Below are 21,588 nucleotides of genomic sequence, written 5' to 3'. Positions count from 1 at the left end.
AGTTTTCTATTAACTTGTTGCCCTCTTGAAAGCCAATTAATTCAAACAGAAAAAAAATTAACAAAATGTTTGTTTCCATTTTCTGCAGTCACGTTTTCCAACATAAGGTCACAAATTAACAGAGCAATGCAGAACCCAACTCGGAAAAGCTGCTTCTTCATAGGGCACAGCACAAACACAACACACTTTGAATGTCAACTCTAATTTAACATGCGAGTTTTAGGGAATTGGGAGGACATTTGAGCATCTGGAGAAGTTCCTTAAGAACACAAGTGGTACACGCAAAATGCATTTAGACCCTAACTAGGCTTGGATTAAAACTCCTACAGTATGGCTATTGAAATTTGAGGTGATATTGCTTATAGCTGTTCCAGTATGCCTATGAGGGATGGGTTATTTATTTTAAAAACTTCCTATGTTTCTTTGCTTAAATGTATTATGGTTTAACTTGACATGCAGACACATTTATGGCTGCTTTTCCACAGTGTGTACTAATTGCTAAGACAGCTGTTAGTTTAAACTTTAAATTGGTAGATTTCAGGCACCAGCAAGGCATGCTACTTGGGTGCAGCTTCACCCCAGCTGCTTGCACCTAATTGTTCTGTGTGTGTTCGGCCTCACTTGAGGACACTATATACTGTGACATATGTTTTAAATGTCACTGAACAGGATGCTTGAACGGTACAAGATTGTAGCTATGAGCATTGTGTCTAAAGGGACTGATCTCTACAGGTCCTAGGGGTTCTGGGAGGGATATTTAAATAATTTGAAATAAAAATACTGTAACTTTATTGAAATTTTTGAGAAAAATAATTATATCAGTCTCGCAATGTTCTGTGATACTTTAAAAAACTAGGATACCCACATTAAATCATGGACATCTAGGTACACCATCCCTTTATATGCCACCACACACTGAGACAAAAAAGGTAATATTAATAAAAAAAGCAATACAGAGCAGCAATTAGTACCCTAATAAATGTGTTAAGCCTGATTTATATATGTAGGCAAGAAAGACATCAGAAACTGAGACATGTCCCATCATGCTACTTGGCCACATTGGGTTTTTTCCACGTGCTACACACAGAATTTTCCTTGGCTACACCTCAATGCAAACATAGCACTGCATATCCAAAAGTGCAACTTTCTAGAAGAAGCTGGTGTCACAAGTGAGGCAATATATGTACCTGTATGAATACTTGTCCTCCCTTCACCACTTTTGGTTAGTGGGTCTGACACCCCACCGTCTCCATTTCTTCCCTCTTAAAGCCAGTAATAACAGGCCCAACATAGCAGAATCTCATTGAGTATAGCAATGTTTCACTCAACAATCATGTAAACAATACACTTCCTCTGCTGTGAAACTGCTATGTATGCAACATTGACCAAACACTGCCACCTCCGCAGTACAATGATATTGATGTGCCGATGGAACGGGCTGAGACAACATGCTTTTGTCACTGATGGTGCGCACACTTTGCATCACAGTCTACATGCAGGTGTAACAGTACTGTACAGCTCTTCGTCACTAGCATCAGCGCTTTTCCAGTCAGCTTCAACAAGCCTACACTCACCAGTCTCCACTCAGTATTACATTTTTTCTGCAAATTATTTGTGCTTCTCACGTGCTTGATCACATTTTGATAGGCACTCGGTGGCTAGAGAGTAATTGGTGATTATTTTCAAAACAAGTGTGCTGTACAAGTTAGTATTTTAAATTGTCAGTAATATATTTTTGTAACACATTCTTGTTTATTATGGCACCAGACTGTCAATCTGATGCATTTCAGTCAGACATGCAAGTAAGAATTTCACGGTATTCTGTACATGTGACAATACTACTGCTATTACTACAACTACTATAACTTCCTGAGACACAGAGAGACAGACACACACACGAGACTTGAGAAGGGGCTGCTTTCATGGTAAAGAAGAGGTGTTTATCTCTCCCTTGGGTGTTAAATGCACCACTTTATAGATTTATAGGATCATTGCTGACATGTATACGGAGAACAGTGAAGTTCTTACTTACATGTTGATACCTTTGACTCCATGGCGCTATTCAAGGTAAGAAGCGATGCCCTGAGGGAATCCACTCCTGTTACAAAGTGTTTTTCTGATGTAAAACATTGGTGTGCATGTCTCAAAAGGTAGCAATCCTTTTTTATAAAAGTCATTTGAAAGAATGCATCAAATGATTCTCAGCGTTGTGAGTTCAGTATACAGTTGCATATCACGTTTACTTCATTGTGCACAGAAAAGAGCCAGAGCATGACAGAGACTTGAAATAGCCTTAGTAATTCTCTTTCTGGGATTAAACTGAAAAACTAAGTTGAGAACTGCCTATCTGGGTAATTACTGAATTAAAGAAATGTTTTACCCACTTGGAATAAACATAAAAGACACTGGAATTTTTGAAAGAGTAATGAATGGAAGATTTTGTGATAAAAAAAAAAGTGTTAAGGATGACGGAAACAAAAGTAAACAGTAAAAGTCTGCTGTTGCTAGGCACTTACAGAAGCAATGAGTCAGGCAGATGAAATTCTGGACACCATTTCAGAATAATACAATGATCGTTGTATTTAGATATTTACTGGCTGTCTCTGTGATACACAGTATGGTATTAGGCAATTTAGTGACTGACATTTTCTGACTTGTAAGATTGTTCCTCTTCTCTCAGTGTAGAGTCTGCCTCATTGGTGCATTTTCTCTAGGCTACCTGTTTCCTCCCACATTATGAAGATTTTTATTCTGTGTCAAGTAATTAAAGTAAATTGACCTGATTCATCTTCCACAAAATGTAAACTTGATGGACTGAAGTCTCATCTAGGGTCCCATTCTTCTGTGACAAATTTTGTCTCTCTAATGCCCTGTTAATTAAATATTGCTCCAAAGCTTATTATTTTTATACTTTACTTATCTGTACACATGATGAGTACAGTATGTTTATGCTGGAGAATGTGACTCTATCTATTGTTAGACATATAAATAAAATATCACTGTACTCTGTAGAATGGAGCTACTGCTGCTACTACTACACTCATTACTTTTAAACCCATTACATTAGTGTTCTTCACTTGCTTCAGTAATTTTAAATTTAAGTTATTGTTTTTTAAGTGATTGTAATTTTTTTCCTATCTATACAGTGTGAATCCACCAGGGGCATACAGCCACCCTAACCCGGACACACACAGGTTCAACACAACACCCTGTTTATTTACCGCTTAAAGTGCACAATAACCAGCACCAATACACAGTCCCTTCTTGCCGCCAGTCCTTCTCCCTCCACTCCTCCTCAGACTTTGTCCTCTTCCTCCCAACTCTGGCCATTCAATAGAATGAGTTGGCTCCTCTTATTCAGGTCCCGGGAGTGTTCCAGATGGCTCATCAGTATTACCTGGAATCACTGCCAGGTGCGCTGAGAGATCCTCTATATGGCTCTGCAGCTTCCCCCCACGGAACCCAACAGGGCTTCACCAGCTTCACTCCAGCTCCCGACATGCCCTGTGGGAATCTGTGGTGCCACAGCCGCCCAGGAGGGCTGCCCTCTAGTGTCTCATTGGAGTTATTGCCTCACCAATGCCTTCTCCCCTGGGGCCTCATGTATAACGCCGTGCGTAGAACTCGCACTATAACATGGCGTAAGCACAAAAGCCGAAATGTGGTTACGCACAGAAAAATCCAGATGCAGGAATCTGTGCGTACTCCAACTTCCACGTTCTTCCGCTACATAAATCCCAATCAGCGTGAAAACTAACGCTCGTGCACGCGCATTTTGTAATGCCCCAAATCCTCCCAGAATTACGCCCATTTGAATATGCAAATCAATATAAATCGCCCTTAAGCGCAGCCTTCTGTGAAAAGACAATGGGAAAAGCACGGGGAAAATATAAGAATTTCAGCGAATACCAAGTGGAGGCAAAGGAAAAACATACTATTTGTTCAAATAAACCGTGGTATAATCAACAAAATGAAGTTGATCGAGTGACATAGCGTGTTGGAGAAACTTGAAAGCTCACATTCACAAAATCGCACAGTGCCGGAAATAAAAAGAAGTCACATATCAAAGTTGCCGTGAAAATAAGAGTTGTAAGCCCACTGTCTGAGTGTCATATGAAAGCTTATTAGGGTACAGAGAAAAAAGGCACACGGTGGGGAAAAAGCACGAAATGTCAACTTCAATCTCGAATTTTCCACTTTAATCACGTAGTTTATTTTGTCATTTAGTAGAACATTATAAACTTCATCTTAAAATCGTTTAATTAACCAGTTTCTCAAAATTACATCGTAATTAAAGTAGCACGTTAAATGCTTTGTTTTGTATTTGATCTTCTACTCGTATGTGATCTATGTGTGTGAATCACTACTTGCTTCTTAAACTGGCTCTCTTCCTCCAACTGGACACAGAGTCCATTACATTTGTGATATTACAGCTCTCTGAATAACTAAAATACTGAGATGTATACGTGATGTCATTTTCATGATGATAGGAGCTAAAGCACATTATTAAACATGTGTTTCATGAGCCTCGTGCTCATGACAAGCATTTATCTTTTGTCGAAATTTGTCACTGCGTTTTTAGCTGTGTTGTTATTTTCTCTTTCTGTTTTATATTCAATATATATTGCGTGGCGCCCAAGAGTCCTTGCTTTTCTTTCCCCAAGTAACCGATCGCCACAAAATCAGCTCTGTAATAGACGTTAAGCCATCTGTAAGATTAGCGCCGATTCTTCAAAAGCGTTTAAAGAACATTGAAATATCTTCGTAGTACATGTTTAATTATTCTATCCTTCACGACACTCCCAGTGAAGAATATAGATTATTTAAATGAAGTTAAAGTTTTATGTGTATAATTTAACAAACATATTTTGCTGCATTTCACCTTAAAATGATATCGTCATCATATGTAAATACGCTTTATAAAGTGGCCCAGGTTGTGAGATATTATAACTGTAGTGCAAGTTTACAGTGGGGTGATTGTACTTATAAGTACAAACAGTTCTACAAGGAGCACTTGATTGGCTGCATTTAAAGTTCTTGGGATGAAACTGTTTCTGAACCGCAAGGTCTGTACAGGAAAGGCTTTAAAACATTTTGCAGTGGCTGAGACAGCGTGTCCTTAAAGCTGTATACCGATAATTCTCTTTCCGATCAGCTGCTGCTGTGATTCACACTCAGATACAGTGATATAAATACTCCGAGTCGTGCAGTGAGAGTAATATGGAAAAAGATGGTCCGCTGTGGCAACTCCTAACGGGAGGAGCTGAAAGAAAAAGAAGAAGAAGAAGTGAGAGTAACAACGCTAAAGCAGTTATGGTATTTGGAATACTATGGATGTTCCCTGGACCATTATATTGTTACGAGTTAATTACAATCAGATGCATTACACTAATAAACAATATGCGGTTAGTTTCTGTGTATTTATAAAGCCGCGTCATGAAAATAATGAGTAATCACACAAGAACAGTACCATTGCTTTGACGCTGGGTGCCGCCAGTTTGCAAAACCGGCGGAGAACTGCGTCGACAAGCTATGAGGTACCGTGGAAAAGTGCGTGGCTTTACGCCAAGTGTAGGTTTTATACATCGCGATTTGAAAGTGGAAAAGTTCTTACGCAACATTTCTGTGCGTACGCACCGTTTATACATGAGGCCCCTGGTCCTTCCACTCTGTTGGCGTCCCAGTCAGGTAGTGGCTGTGGCCGCACATCACAACAGTCACATACTGTAGAGTTCTAGTGAGCAGGTCTTTGCATGCTCTGCACCCAGTGTTCTGCTGTTGATACAGTATATACTTTTAACAATTTCATCAATAAATTGATTTTTTATTCTTCTTTTCCAGTTCAGGTATGCAAAGATCAGGAGCTTTTACTAGCAGCAAAGGGCACAAGGCAAGACTTTATTCCTAGACATTAATGCTACATCCACACTTCTATATTTTCACTCAGAAATTAAAATCTTGAATGAAAATGATCTCTATCCAGACTAGCATTTTCACATCATTTATGAAAGTATCTCCATCCAGACTAAAAAGACGGAAAACGTATATGATATCAATGTTTGCCTACACTGGGCATTCATATTGCAAATATACATCTCTCCATTAATTATTTTCCGCATTTAAGCTGTACAAAATTTAGTTTAAATGCATAAAGTGAAGCAATGCATCAAGAGCCTTGAAAAGCAACTGTGTTTTTTTCATGTGAAGGCTGACCAATCAGGGAATGAGATATTGTAGTAAGCAGGATCCAATAAGAGAAGGGCTACTTAATAAGCACAAACAAATCAGAGCGTAATTAGAGTCTACATTTTCAAAACTCTGTGTTTTCGCCCATCCACATTGCAATGCCCGGCCCTCATTCTTCAAAGTATACAGCACTGGAGAGAGTTTTCAAAGTCTCTGTTTTCATAGGTTAAAAATGTTGGATTAGTGGGGATGAAATGCAAAAAAAAAGACCAGTGTCTGTGTTTTTAATCAAAAAACATAGTAGTGTGAATGTACCTTTAGGACAAACCCCTGGACACTCATACTCACTCATGTAGCTCAATTCAGAATTGGCCAACTGACCTAACATATCATATTTAAGGATGTGGGAGGAACACTGGCAAAAACCACAAACCAATTCCCAATCCACCTATTTAATTGTTCTACCCAGTTTCTTCAGTTCAAAGTCACCTTGGGCAGGAGTGTCAGGTGCAAGGTAGAAGTGCCAATCCATCATTAAGGACCACTCATGCTCACACCTATGGTTGCACTGAGCTAAAGTAGACTTGATTAACCTGTGAAACATTGGGGTGTGGGAGAAAAACTGGAGTATGCAAATAAAAACTCGAGCAAACATGGGGAGAATGTGCAAACTGTGCCCAAACTTTTCACAGGTCAAGATGTGAACCCAGTAGAACTAAAAATGGCACCACAGTGCTGTACCTCCTTACAAATATATATCTTAAATATATGTTTTCAAAGCCACTGTAAAGTCAGGCATTGTCAGGATCAGGATTGCACCTAACATTTAAAAAATTTAACTTGTACATTAAACCAAAATATGACAAGTTAGAGAAAGTACTGTCATGATACATTTTATCATTTAAGAGAAGATTGTTATCCATCCATTATCCAAGCCGCTATATCCTAACTACAGGGTCACGGGGGTCTGCTGGAACCAACCCCAGCCAACACAGAGCGCAAGGCAGGAACAAACTTCAAGCAGGGCACACACACACTAGGGACAATTTAGAATTGCCAATCCACCTAACCTGCATGTCTTTGGACTGTGGGAGGAAACCGGAGCACCAGGATCCGGGAAATGAAACCGGGTCTCCTAACTGCGAGGCAGCAGCACTACCCACTGTGCCAAGATTGTTATGTTGCAAAAATATACAGTACACATATATATATATATATATAATTGTGGAAACGCAATTATTTTTCCTTTTGCACAAGACACAGCACAGTGCACAAATTACACCCAGTTAGGTTCAGTTCTTTCTTTCCTTCTTTCTTTCCTTCCTTCCTTCCTGGTGTGGCAAAAGTGCTGCGGTCCAAGGCTCCATAGTCCTTCAGGCACCCCCTGGCGGTGGCCACGGATCCCCACAGGATTAATCCTTCCAGCTGCGTGTTTTCCACACAATCCAGGATAGCTGCCTTCTTCTGTCTTGGGGAAGGAATTGTCCCTCTCCCGGTCCCTTGCTTCTGCAGGCCTCCCGGTGGGGCAAGGTCACCGGCCATCCATCAGTCTGTCAGTCACTCATTATCCAACCTACTATATCCTAACACAGGGTCACGGAGGTGTGCTGAAGCCAGTCCCAGCCAACATAGGGCACAAGGCAGGAACAAATCCCTGGGCAGGGTGCCAGCCCACCGCAGGGCACACGCACACACCCACATACCAAGCACACACTAGGGACAATTTAGGATCGCCAATGCACCTTAACTGCATGTCGTTGGACTGTGGGAGGAAACCCACACAGACACGGGGAGAACATGCAAACTCCACGCATAGTGTGAGGCAGCAGCGCTACCACTGCGCCACCGTGCCGCACTGCCATCCATCATAATATATATATTTGTAATATGTATTATATATATAATATGAGTATCTGTGTGTGTCTGTATCAATTAAAATAATTATTTTCTAAAAAGCGAAGTACAGCTATTCAAAAGAATAAAAGAATAAAAGAAAGTTGACAAATGAGAGGAGGCAATTCACTCCAACAGGATTTTTTGTTTAAAAGCTAAGCTGTCCCAAGCTTTTGTTTTTTCAGTAACACAAAATCTTAAACAAGTGTTTTCACTTTACTAACCAATATATAGAACTAAAATCCAAATCAGGATAAACAGACACTGAGGGGAAAATGACAAACTCCTCACAAACAGTGACTGACTGTGGTAGGATTTGGACCTTGTCCCTTGACCCTGTCAGCAACAGAAGTACTAGAGACTAATGATATCCCAAATCAGATAACTGATCTCATGTCATTATTTATTTAACTGTAATGGTTTTCACATAAATCTCCACCACTCAACTCAGTCCCTATTGACCTCTAGCCTGTATGTCAGCAGTATGCAGTTTCACTTCAGCTCTTTCCAAAACAGTTGCCTAACAGGAGGACAGGCCCAAAGCATATTGTCCATTCATGCTGTTTGCCCTGTTTGGCTATGCTAATCATTTTTTAAAACATACTGTACCAATACTAGAATCCTGTAAAAGGTTTGATCTGAGCTAAAATGGTTCAGTTTCCTCATCTGAATGTCCGGTTCATTATTCAGTGAATAATATTTTTCTAGAGAATGATGTAATGCACCAAGGTAACATGCATGACCCGATTTTTTTCAAACCTGCTCAGTCTAATTGAGCGGCCAGAGCCCATTCCAGAAGCATTGGAGCAAGACAGACAGGAAGCCCAATGGTAACAACAGACATGTACAAATCAACATTTCCACTTACAGCAGAGACACTCTGAAATTACCAATCATCTTAACAGAGATATCATAACATGAGAAAAATGTTGCTAATAATGTAGAAGTCAACCCTAAAGAGATCTTTCAGTTTTAAATAAGAACATAGTAGTGAAGGAGGGACAACATGTTGGCACGTTGGTTAGTACTTCTCTTTCAAGGACCCAGTATTTGGTTCCTGGGCCTGGTTGCAGTCTTCTGAGGTTTGCTCCTTGTGTTCACAGAGCTTTTCATCCACGTGCTGTGGTGTTGTGTTCTGACTTCCCAATAATGTGTAATAGTGGGTGCAGGACAGGAAAGGTTGGGCCACAGCCTTTAATTAAATGGGTGGATTTTTGTTCTAGTAATAGGTGGTGAGTTAAGCCTGCGTACTTGTTTAGGATTGTATGTTTTTGAAAAGTGCACTGGAAGTTACACTCGGCCTTTGTGTTGTTAAGAAACAACTCATTACATTACAATATATAAAACAATATATGTTTGCTACAAAGCATTGCATTAGCACTAAACTGTTAATAATTTAGCACTATTCTCAAATTATGTTATGTGTCTGTTTAATGTACAAGTTAAATTTGATACTTTAGTGGTGTTACACTTCAGGGACCCTGCAGAGCAGACCCCAAAAATGACTAAGAGGAACTCAAAGGTACTAAAAGGGGTATTGTATTAAATAAATCAAAATGCAAGAAACTCACAGAGAACACAGAGTAATACCAATAAACAAAAGAAAACAGTAATTCTACTGCCCCTCTGGGTCTAGCTGTACAGGCTATCCCTATCTCCTTTGGGGAGCATTGAAAGTATTGAAGCCAATGTCATACTTTGCACTTCTAGTCATTGGCTTTGTCAGATATGTGAGCTGATTTTGTTGCCAGACCATGTCAATTTACACAACTGAATTAACTGGAAATGTTATATAATGTCACATGGCCTTTACCTACTCCTTGCACAAATACACCCTTCTTGTCAAATTTAGCAACTTCACACTCTTCTTCCAGCACAGTTATGCTCACCCCTATTTCTGACAATCAGTAATGTCCTACCTGGCAGAGTCAGTGATGTATGGCTTAACAGGTATGACTAGTTTAGCCGTAATCTTTGCTCATTTTTCTTTTTTTCCATTCTGTCTTGGTACGTAAGGCATGCAACATCAGACAATCAAGCTTTTTTTTTTTTTTTTTTGTGAGGTCCAAAGCATTCTTTACTTCTTGTCACACCATTATATGCATTGTATTTTTGGATGAGCATTCATTGGTCATGAGCTCTCATGCACACAGAACTGCCCCTATGAGTAAAGACAAAATCAAACCTGTTTGATTTTATGAGAGCAAGTCATGTACTAGTTGGAGTGAGACGCTGGGTATGTAAAATTATGTAACTGACCTACATGGAGTGCATTGTCAACTGCCTCCTATTCACTAAAATTATGTAAACGAAGGCTACAACTGAAAAATAGCTGGAAAAAACGTCTAAAATGGCACGGCCTTAACCCTCTTCCCACACAGATATTCTCTTCTTATCTCCCTGATATTTCAGAACCTGACTTCCAGGTGAGCCCTTGCCTATACTCTGCACCCAACTCCAAGCTCACTAAACTTTTGGCCAGAAGGAGTATTTAAACTCCTTGCTGGGACCAATCTGCATCCAAGTTATGAATTATTTACATAAGGGGTGGCCACACTTTTTCGGCTTGTGAGCTACTTTTAAAATGACCAGGTCAAAATGATCTAGCTACCCTACAGTAAAAATGCTATATATATATATATATATGAATAACTGAATAACATTTATGGCACAATAACAATTCAATACATTTATGGTCACTACAGTATTTGGATTTAATAATCTTCCTGTGGGAAAAGGCTGACTCGCATAAATAAGTAGAGCTGAATAATGCAGTCAAGGAGCTTTTGAATTCAGCCGAGTGAAAAATGACGACTGACCGATTAACCGCAATTTTAGTTCCCTATCCTTTCTCTTTCTCAGATCACTTTTCGGAAGAAATTCAGTTTCGTAGTTTTTATGAACAGTTCGAAAGTGCCTTTCCACATTTTCCTTCTTTGGAATAGCAATGATAGATTGACAGATCAGACAAACGCACTTCGATTGTGACATTGTGAGAAAAAAAATCCTCTTCCAATTCCACATTCAGCCCATACCCTCCATTAACAATTTTTTTTTAGATCCCTTCTTTAGTCGATATAAGTTGGAAGGCTAACTAGATCACAGCCGGAGTTTTGCAGTAGCTCACGCATTTGATCGTATGTGCGGGATGACCAGTGTTTTAGAAGAAAAGAGATCTCAGACTGGCCTGTATGTCAATCAAGTGGCAATTGCCTTAAGGAGGATATATGATAGACTAACGTCTAAAAAAAAATTTTTTTGGAATGCAACGCGATCAACCTGCACTACCTTTGCGATCTACCGGTCGATCGTGATCAATGCATTGGGCACCCCTGATTTACAGGTTCAGAAATTCTCCATATGACTCCTAGGGCTGTCTAAGCAGAACTTTTTATAGCGGTTGCAGCTGTCCCCACAGTCTTGATCCCTGACCCATATTATAAGGGCAGGACACTCTCAACAGAGCTTTCTAATCAAATAGAGTATAACGCCTTATCAATATGGCAGACCTCTAGATTATTAATTACCCCTGCCCCTGTCTCCCTTCATTATTCACACTATCTCAAAATAGCTACTTTTAGGGCTCCTTCCAATATCTCCACATCTGCATTCCTGCTAGGATGCATTTCAATAGCCCTCCTATCCAGGACAATCCTGACAATGCTTAAGCTTACAGTGATTTTTCAAGACAGAATTTAAAATGCAGCCCAGTTAGTGCTGGTGTACACTGAATAGGCACTGCCCGTGTAGAGTTTGTACATTTCCCTGTTTGCATTGATTATTCTTGTAATATTCTGGTTTTCTTCCCAGATTAGAAAGTTGTACAGATTTGACTGCCTTAGCCAAGTGTGACTTGTGGGTGTGTGCATAAATGTTCCAAGCCAATGGACTAGAACTCTGCCTATGGTTGATTCCTGTCTTGCACCTGATACTCTAGCAGAAAGTGGCCCTCAGTTGAAAAAAGTAGGCTAGTCACTGAATAGTTTGTTAGATGCTGAAACTGTTTGGATAAATGAACTCTTTATGTGATCTTAAACAGCATGGCATACATTTATACTTGCTTGAAAGTTTCGGATACTTAGCTTAGCAAAATTATTCCTATCCTTTCATCTGTGAAGTTAAAAACAGGCCTATAGTATGCAAGAGACTGCTGCCCTTTTGTTCCTGGCATAGCCATTTACTAGAATAACAGTTTTCATGAGAACTTGCCTGTTTATTTTAGGTAGATTAAATGATCTTAGATGAAGTCAGCACTCTAAGTTTGGTTCGTTTTTTCAAATGCAGATAAATATAGCATGCGTCATGAAGTAAGCTTGGATAAAAAATACATTTTTCAGGGGTGGAACAAGGAGGGAGATAGGCTTACAGATGCCATTTCACCAAGCAAGGACTGAATACTGCAGATGGGCTGCTTCTATTTCTTTAATTTACAGGATATATTCAGCATGCTTATTTTGTTTAATTTGAACAGTGAAAACACTGTAATAGGAAACACAAAATTCAGTGCTGTATGTGAATAATTCACTTCTTTAAAAAGAGCTAAAATAAAACAAAAAAAACAACATATGGTATACTTAATGAAGCAATTTGCACTCCACATTTCACCTGAAAATCATTAAATTTTATTTCCTAAATCCACTATCTCTAGTTCAGTGTGATATGGAGCCAGAGGTTTATCTTGGCAACATCTAACATAAGACGGGGATTATCCACAAAGAAGATACCAATCCATTACAAAACAAACTGACACACAAAGCCACACTCAGTCATATTGGGAAGTTTAGAGTCTCAAATGAACTTCACCTCATGACCTTGGGATGGATTAGAAAAAACCCATACAGGAACATTGAGAATGAAAAGAAAGTCAGACTAGCATTCAGACTTTCAGACAGCAATCCATATTTGATGTGTCACATTAACATACAGTAATACCTCACCATATCTCAAATTCAACTTTATGTGTTTTTTTTGTTAAAAATATATGGAAAAATACAAATTGTCTTAAGTCAGTTCACAAAACCTTGCGTCGGTCAGCCAATATTAAAATAAGTAAAATAATCTATATATATATACAGTAATTCACTAAGGCAAGACAACCATGGAAAGCATGCCGGAAGGGGTGTGGATTCACTGGCAGCTCCGAGCCACGTTGACTGTTCATAGAGGCATGTTTCTCGCGCAGGTGAATCGCTATATGCAGCGTGTAAAAAGGTTTGCGAGGGGTATCCCATGGGATCCTTAAAACAATCCTTTCCAACTGAGGTTAAAACACAATGATGTAAGCAGTCTTTAAAAAACGAGTTTTCGGTTACGACACACGACTACGTGCACCATAGCAAACTGTTTTACATGCTACATACAGCAATTCGCATCCGCGACAAACATGCGTCTTCTTCACTTGAATTTGATTTTTCAAATGTTAATTTTCTCCCTGTGTTTAAAAATCATTAAAAAATCGGCCTGATTATGCGGCGGCTAGTATGGTATATTGTAATATATAGTGTGGTACATGCCGTTCATCCCGACCAATACCCCAAGGCCGCTAGATGGAGCCCTGCTTGCAGCATAGAGGTGCCCCGAATGCCAGCAGGGAATTATGGACAATTGACTTTTAATGCACAGCCCTGCTGGATACCATGGGGGCCGCCAGGGGTCGCTGCAAGGAGTCCCAGAGACTATTTGCCTTACGCCCAGGAAGTACGTCATAGTCACGTGGACAAAGGGAACGTTGTGCTTCCTGGGTGAAGAAAAGAAGGATTTTTATCTGACCCGGAAGTGTTCCAGGTCACATGGACAGAGAGGGTGAAACGCTTCCGGGTCAAGGAGTATAAAGGACTGTGGGAAATCCCAGACGGACGAGCTGAGTTGGGAGGCAGGGTGGCTAAGCACTTGGGAGTTTGGAGGATTGGTTATTGTTTATTTGTTTATTGAGTATTGTGGAGGGGACCGTGCTTTGTGCACAACATTATTATAATACATCATAATTGGACGTTTTATCTGGTGTCTGACGTGGTGTCTGAGGGTACAAGGGTGTGAGGAAGCCCTTATCTGCCACAATAGAATCAAATAAAAGCTTATAAATTAAAAAATATTGTCTTATTTACCAGGTCTTTGGTGCCGATAACTCTAAGTCTGTCAGCATTGTTATTTGTGCAGAGCAATTCTTTTAAACTTGTGTTTGTGCCATTTGTAGTTTCTCTTTTGTGTTGTATTTATGACTTTAGTATTTGCCCCCATGGCTACGAAGAATGTTCATAACATTAAGCGTCATGCTATGTCATTAGAAGGTAAGTTTAGCATGATAAATTGTCACGAAAGGGGTGAAAATATTGCTGCTATTGCTCATGCCTTTGGTTTGAGTCGGACAATGGTATCAACAATCGTTTGTGACAAGGAACAGATTTTTGTCCACATTAAGGATGAAGAACACTGTCATCGGCAACAGGAGAGGCAAGATTTGTGAAGAAATGGAAAAACGTCTCTCCCTTTGCATTGAACGACAGACCTCTCAGTGTATTCCCATAAGCTAGATGTTGATTCAGGAGAAAGCGTTGTCTTTGTTTTCAAGCTTACTAATTTTACCTGAGGATTACACAGACTGTAACCCTTCTAAGAAACGTTTGGGTGCAAGACATGAATTGTGGTATATACAAAAAGATGCATTTATTATTTTGACAATGTTATATAAAAATACATAAAAGAACCTAAATCAGGTAGAACTGGAAGCTAACAGTAGAAAAATAAAAACCAGTCAAGAATGCTACCACCCCACTGAGCAATCCTACACAGCCTTGTTCCATCTCGTTATGAAGCTCACTCCTTTCTCGAGGTGATTTTAAACCCCCCTTGTCAGCATTGCCTTTAGTCCATAATCTTAATTCATTTCTGGAATAAAAGGTGGCCCACTTTGGCTCCAGTAATACCAGACTAGAATTCCTCTTGACTGCTCGTGATGAGCCTGAACCCTGGGAATTCTGTAGAGTCCTTAAAGGGCCTGTTCTTCAAGCCAGCAATCAAGTCACCTACCCTTTCTCCTGAAATTTCATCCTTTACCTGTTCCTATTGAGAGCTGTCTGCTGTCTCCTACCACCATGGAGGAATTTCCCTGGCTTCCTGTCAGTCCTCTCTGGCGTTATTCTTTTATTTTCAAGATCAGAGACTTAAATCATGCTAGGCTAATTGCACTCTGGTATCATCTGGAAGTTTTGCCAGCTTTCTGTCATAGCCACCTCTTGAATCTAAACCAAGGAATGTTATGCTTAGGCATTATAATATGCTAGTGAGATGGCAGGTAGGGTACTGCGTGCAGCTATGGACAACACACAACAACAACAACAAAACAAGAAGAGACACAGAAAAAGCATCCAAGTCCATAATGGACCTAAACAGCATGTCCTATACTGATGGGCTTAGGGAGTAAAATCCATTTCAGTCTTGAGAAGCAGTTACATGGAGACCTATTTCAGATGATTCTCAAAATTCTCAGAGCAGCATTATTTTAGTTCCAGTGAATCACATACTCCAAGACATCAGCGGAAATTAAGGGGAAGTGATTTTATGATGGAACTCAGGAAACATTTCCTCACATAAATTGAAATAGGAACTTGAAACCAGCTAACAAATCATATAGTTGAAGCAGAAACCTTTACAACTTTTAGAAAGTATCTGGATGTGTGCTGCGACAAAGTAGGTATTAGTTAGCCAGCTGAGCTTAAAAGAATGATTTCCTCACGTTTGACAGACTTCTTATGATCTTATGTAACATACACTCATTTGTAAACTGATCTGCACCAGCTAATAGCATGTTACAACTGAAGTTCTCAGCTCTTCGAATTACAGTTTCTTTCTTTTATCATTCATCCCCCTAAACTTGTTTTGAAGTTTAGTGCAGTGCAGTGAAGGAGAGAGAAGAACTAAGAGCACAGGAAATGTGGCAGCAGAAGGGTGCCACTTCCTGTTTGCGGCTTTAGGAAGATAAGTGAGCAGAGTTTTCACAGAGAGTTGTAATTGAAAGATCATCTTTTGTAGTTTTCACATAACGTTTGCAAGGATGGACTATTGGACATTTAAAAACATTATCTCTCAAGGGTCTCTAAAATTAAAACATCATGGTGCAATGTGTGTTAGGATTCTGAGTGTGTCTTATGTGTGTCAGCACATGATGATACAAATGAAGATATTGTTTGCGTATTACACTGTAAGTGAAAGCTGTTTACTAGCATATCTTGACATTCTTATTTAATGTACTCACCTTTGCATACATTTACATCATAGGTTAATGCTTATATGATCCAAAAATGTATGGTTCTGTACAAACTTTCATGCAAGTCTATAGTGTTGTATCGATCAGTACACAAAGAAATCTCCAGGTTGTAATTTCCAAATATCTTCTTTATTACAGCAAAAACTTACAATGCAGGATTTACAACTTACAAGTCTTACAATTTTTTTCTAGGAACTCTCCTCCCACCCCTCTCCCAGTTTTATTTATCTCATTTTTGCACAGTGCCACCTACTGTCCAAGTTAATAACATCAATAACACAACATAACCTATAGGAATGAGAACCTTGGGATTCAAGACTTACTGATGCTGCACCTCATCTTCTTAGTTAACTGCATTGAATGCACTTGCAGATCTTAGAATGTACTTATGACTCCATAGAATGCTCAGGAAGACAATGTCAATCAGTTCTCTTAGCTCAGCAAAACTGGAACTTTGCCTGTTGCAAAGGATGATGCACTCAGTTCATACACACTCACTCCATCATTTATTTTTCCCAGGAGTACTGTTAACTGAAGTTTTTATTTTTGTGTCTTCTTCTGTCAAGTGGACATACAGTATCTCATATTATGAAACTGACTTTTATGTTGGCATTAATTTGTTATGTATAACTGTTGATATTTGCCATTATCAATGAAAATTCTGTACATTTTAGCACTTTACTGTATTATTATTGCATGCTCTTTCAAAGCCTGTGAAAAAAGTAAATTGAGCTAAATTCAACTGAATAACATTTACATTGGTTTTCTCAGATTTATTTTGCTGCTTTGAGTTCACATTACCAATAATCTGGCTCTGAATGCAGATCAATGAAGGTCTTTACTCGTGAGGATGTTCTGCAGTTTTCAGGAGAGTTATCCAGCACTCAGTTCTCATTACTTTCATCAAAATTCCAATATGCCTATTCCAGTTCCACTACAGTTAATAACTGAATTAACACAAACAATTATGGGGTTTGCTTTGCAACGAGTTTGGTGAAATCAAAGAAATGTTTGGGAAGACATTGAGTTCAAAGGGGAAGGAGACACTGAACTAGTTTTGAATACATTATAATGGTGCTATGGTCTTTTAAATGTCCCAGAGGGCTAGAGAAGTGTCTGCCAACTACACTGGACTAGTTGTGACCAAGCATATGACCTGAGCTGTGAATAACCACTGTGCCACCATGTCTCAAACAACAGAAGATGGAGGATGGAAAAATAATCACAAGTAAAATTCAACAAATGACTATAAACTTGAAATAAGTATCATTTTCTCACTGGGTTCCAATATTTGAGGGACTAACTGGTTCATTCCACCATTTCAGGTGACAGTTCCAATCAACTGGTACATCGTTTTTGATCAATCTGCGCAGAAGCTTCACACTTTTTCTTCCATCAGGAAAAAAGAAACACCTTGTAAATAGTGATAAATCTTTATTATTATTATTATTATTATTTCACAGGGTTTCATGTGTTTTCTGACTTGAACAGAAGGTGTGGAGAGCTTCTTTATGGTTTGTTTTGACTCATCACTCTGGCAAGTGGCTAATTGCACATGCATTCAGCTGACGTGAAATTAGCCACAGGTGTGGTGGTAAGTGAGCCCACGGGGATTAGTTTTATACTGTATATTCAGTAGTAATCCTCATAAACACTCTCATTATGGTTGGCCAAAGTACCCCTCAAATGAAAATACTGCAAGTTTTTTCTTCAAATGCATTGTGGTCCCCGGCCGGGGCTGGAGCCCGGCCGGGACGCCCAGGAGGAGGAGAGGAGGGCTCGTGCCTCCTCCAGACCGCGAGGGGGCGTCCGTCTTGGTTGTGTAGCGGACCACGGGTACAGGGCTTGGAAGCCCAGCCCTGTAGGGACCCGTGGACACCGCCGGGCGGCGCCCCGATGCCAGTTTACCCTGTGTGGTCTTTGGCCGGGGATGGAGCCCGGCCGGGACGCCTTGGAAGACCGGAGGAGGCGTGTGCCTCCTCCAGACTGAGTGGGGGCGTCCGTCCTGGTTAGGCAGGGGGCCTCGGGTACAGGGCTTGGAAGCCCAGCCCTGTAGGGACCCGTGGCCACCGCCAGCGGCGCCGGTGCCTAATTATCCCGGGAGCCCGGCACTTCCGCCACACCAGGAAGTGCCGGGGGGAAGACTTTGGGTGGCGCCCGGAGAGTCGCCAGGAAAGCAGCTGACACTTCCGCCACGCTGGGGCGTGGCTAAAGAGAAGAGGCCGGAAACACCTGGGGCTCATCCGGGGCATTATTTAAGGGGCTGCCTCCCTCCAGTCATTTGGTGGATGTCGGGTGGAAGTGGACAGAGCTGGAGAGAGGACAGGAGGCGGCCAGGACAAAGGCACAGAGACTGTGGGCCCTGGACTTTTGGGGGATTCAGTGCGAGAGACACTGGGGTTTCGTGAGTGCACGTGACTTTGTATATTATATATATATTGTAAATAAAAGTGTGTGGAGCAAAATATGTCGTCCGTCTGTCTGTGCTGGGGCCAGCGTTCACAGCATGTAGGGTGAAAATCCAGCTGGAGTACCAATAAGGTTGTTACATCATGCAAGTGGAAAGCCGATCAAGCAGCAATGTAAAAACTGAAGTGGAATATACTTACAGTACGCATGCATGAAAATTTTGCACATAGTTGCTACAGCTCTGTGATGTGACTTGTAAAGCATCATGGGGTACTGGGAAAAAAATATTGGTCTAGGCCAGCTGCATTTCCAGGAAAATATTTGGTATAAAAGGTTATCAGAGAACACCGCATATCTGCTATGAAAAATACTTTGGCAAATTTTGGCAATCAACGCTAAAATGAACAAACACTGTGACAGAAAACATATTACTCAGACTAACTCATGTAGTCTATTTTTGTTTTTAACTATTATAAAAATATATACATATTGTGATAGACGGCCAGCAGCTCAACCCAGTCAGACACCCTGAGGATGGAAGGATGGGGGGAGACAGTTACTTTTGGACACTGCCTCCCTCAAAACGCTAGATGGCAGCTCCCTGGAATGTAACAATGCCCCAGATTTCCACAGGGCATCCTGGGAATTGAAGTGCGGTTTTTCAGCCCTGTTAGGTACCGTGGGTGCCACCAAGAGTAACTGTGAAAGGACCAAAGGAGCCATGCCTCATCCATAGCCCGGAAGTACTCACAAGTCATTAGGACGGAAGCTCCGAAGTGCTTCGGGGCTGAAGAAAAACCAGTTCTCCGCCTGACCCCGAAGTGCTAGCAAGTCATGAGGACAGAAAGACAGAAGCACTTCCGGGTCAAGGACTATATAAAGGACTGCTGGAGTCGGGTGGAGGTGGACAAAGCTTGCTGGGAGGTGTTGTAATAATTATTATAGTGATTAGTGATTTATCTGCCTGTTTAATGTGGCTATATATATACAAATATATATATATATATATATATATATATATATATATATATATATATATATATATATATAACATTTGATAATATGAATTTTAGAAGTTCTGGAACACATTTAAACTTTACTCAGAATAATACAATTAGTTAGAATACCTGGCCCTGAAAGTGAAAACTAAACACCTGTTTTATTTCATACTAAAATTAATCCTCTGAAGGAAAATCATTTAGTTAATACCATTTTGTATTCCATTTTCTTGGCAGTAGATTTAATAACTCAGATTAATTCACTTTAATTAAATGATTATTCTCTGTTATTTTCATTGCCAATGCACATACTAAAACATTTTTCACTTGACTTTAATGTTAAGTTTACGCAGTCCAGATACACCATAGTGCTGCCTGTTGTGTAATACTAAATAAATTAATAAATAAATGCAAATGTAATTAAAACAGCTTAAAAACAAAGAATCCTCTTTATGCTTTGCCAGTATAAAAATTACTAGGGAGAACTAACAAAAATAAATGAATATATTGAAAAATGCACAGTTCCTTCACAAAAGGAAGATTTAGGTAATAAAAAAATCACGTAGCTCTGTTGGAGTGGCTCTGATATGGAGTCTTGCTGTCAACTGCTTTTTACACATTTCTCCTTCAGCCGACCCGCCCCTCTGGAAGGCCACCTGAAGATGATTGTTTTTTATACTTGAAGAAATAATACTGTGTACCATGATGACAAATCAAAACAACTTCAGCAAAGTTTATTTTATATTTCCTTTTCCAAATCTCTACTTTTCCCATGTGATGGACGGCCGGGGATGCTGCCCGGACGGGATGCCCTTTATAAGAGAAGGCCGGGGGAATGGGCGTACTACCAGGAGTACCTCCCCCAAGACACGAGAGGGCAGCCCCCTGGGTTTACATCGGGGCCACGGATTTGGAGCTCAGAAGCTCAACCCACTGGGGGTCCATGGTCATTGCCAGGGGGCACCTGGACAGCTCCACAGTCTGGGCATACAGCACTTCCGTCACATCCAAGAGTGCTGCCAGAAGAGGAGCGGGTTCCTATGCAGCGCTTCCGCCACACCTGGAAGTTCTGCCAGAGGTTAATCATGAGACATGGAGCACTTCCGGGTGCACTATAAAGGAGGCCGCCTCAATCCATTCAGGAGTGAGAGTCGGGAGGAGGAGGAGGAGGACGAAGCTTGGGAAGAGAGGAGTAGAGGCGGCGAAAGGAAAGAAAGGGAAGACTGTTTGGTTTTTGGAGCACTGTGTTGTGTGCTGGATATAGAAATAAACGTGTGTGTTCTGGACATATGGTGTCTGTCTGTCTGTGTCTGGGGCCTATCTTCTACACCCAGGACTCTGACAGCACATGGATGTACAGAAATGACCTGGGGAAACTATGCTCAATATATATTTCCAGACACAAACAGAAAAACAAATCTGCAGCCAACATAACAATTTATAAACAAGTCATTTGTAATCAGTTTATATAGAACTAAAGGAGACAGTGTCCCTGCGTTTTGTGACTGTGGCCATGATTGCAGATTACATTAACAATGAAAAGAATTGCGTTTTTGTGAACATCTCTGGGCAGAAAGCTGACAGAATTCAGGTACTATTCCCAACCACTCACAAGCAAAGCTACTGTCTGAAACAGTGCCATACAACTTTTGACAATTTAATTACAAAGTCCATAAAGCAGTGAGCCTAGGTCTGAAAATGATTTAAAGCAGATGATCCCGTAAACCATTTTTTGCACTGTTTTTTTCCTTGCTGATGGCCACCTGGCATTAATAGTTCCAAGGACAGACATACAGTAAACCTGGTTTGAAAGGCAGTCTATCTGAGGTCACCTTTATC

This window comes from Polypterus senegalus, chromosome 14, assembly GCF_016835505.1.
Source record: "Polypterus senegalus isolate Bchr_013 chromosome 14, ASM1683550v1, whole genome shotgun sequence".
Classification (NCBI taxonomy): Eukaryota; Metazoa; Chordata; class Cladistia; order Polypteriformes; family Polypteridae; genus Polypterus; species Polypterus senegalus.
This window is presented reverse-complemented; position numbering follows the sequence as displayed.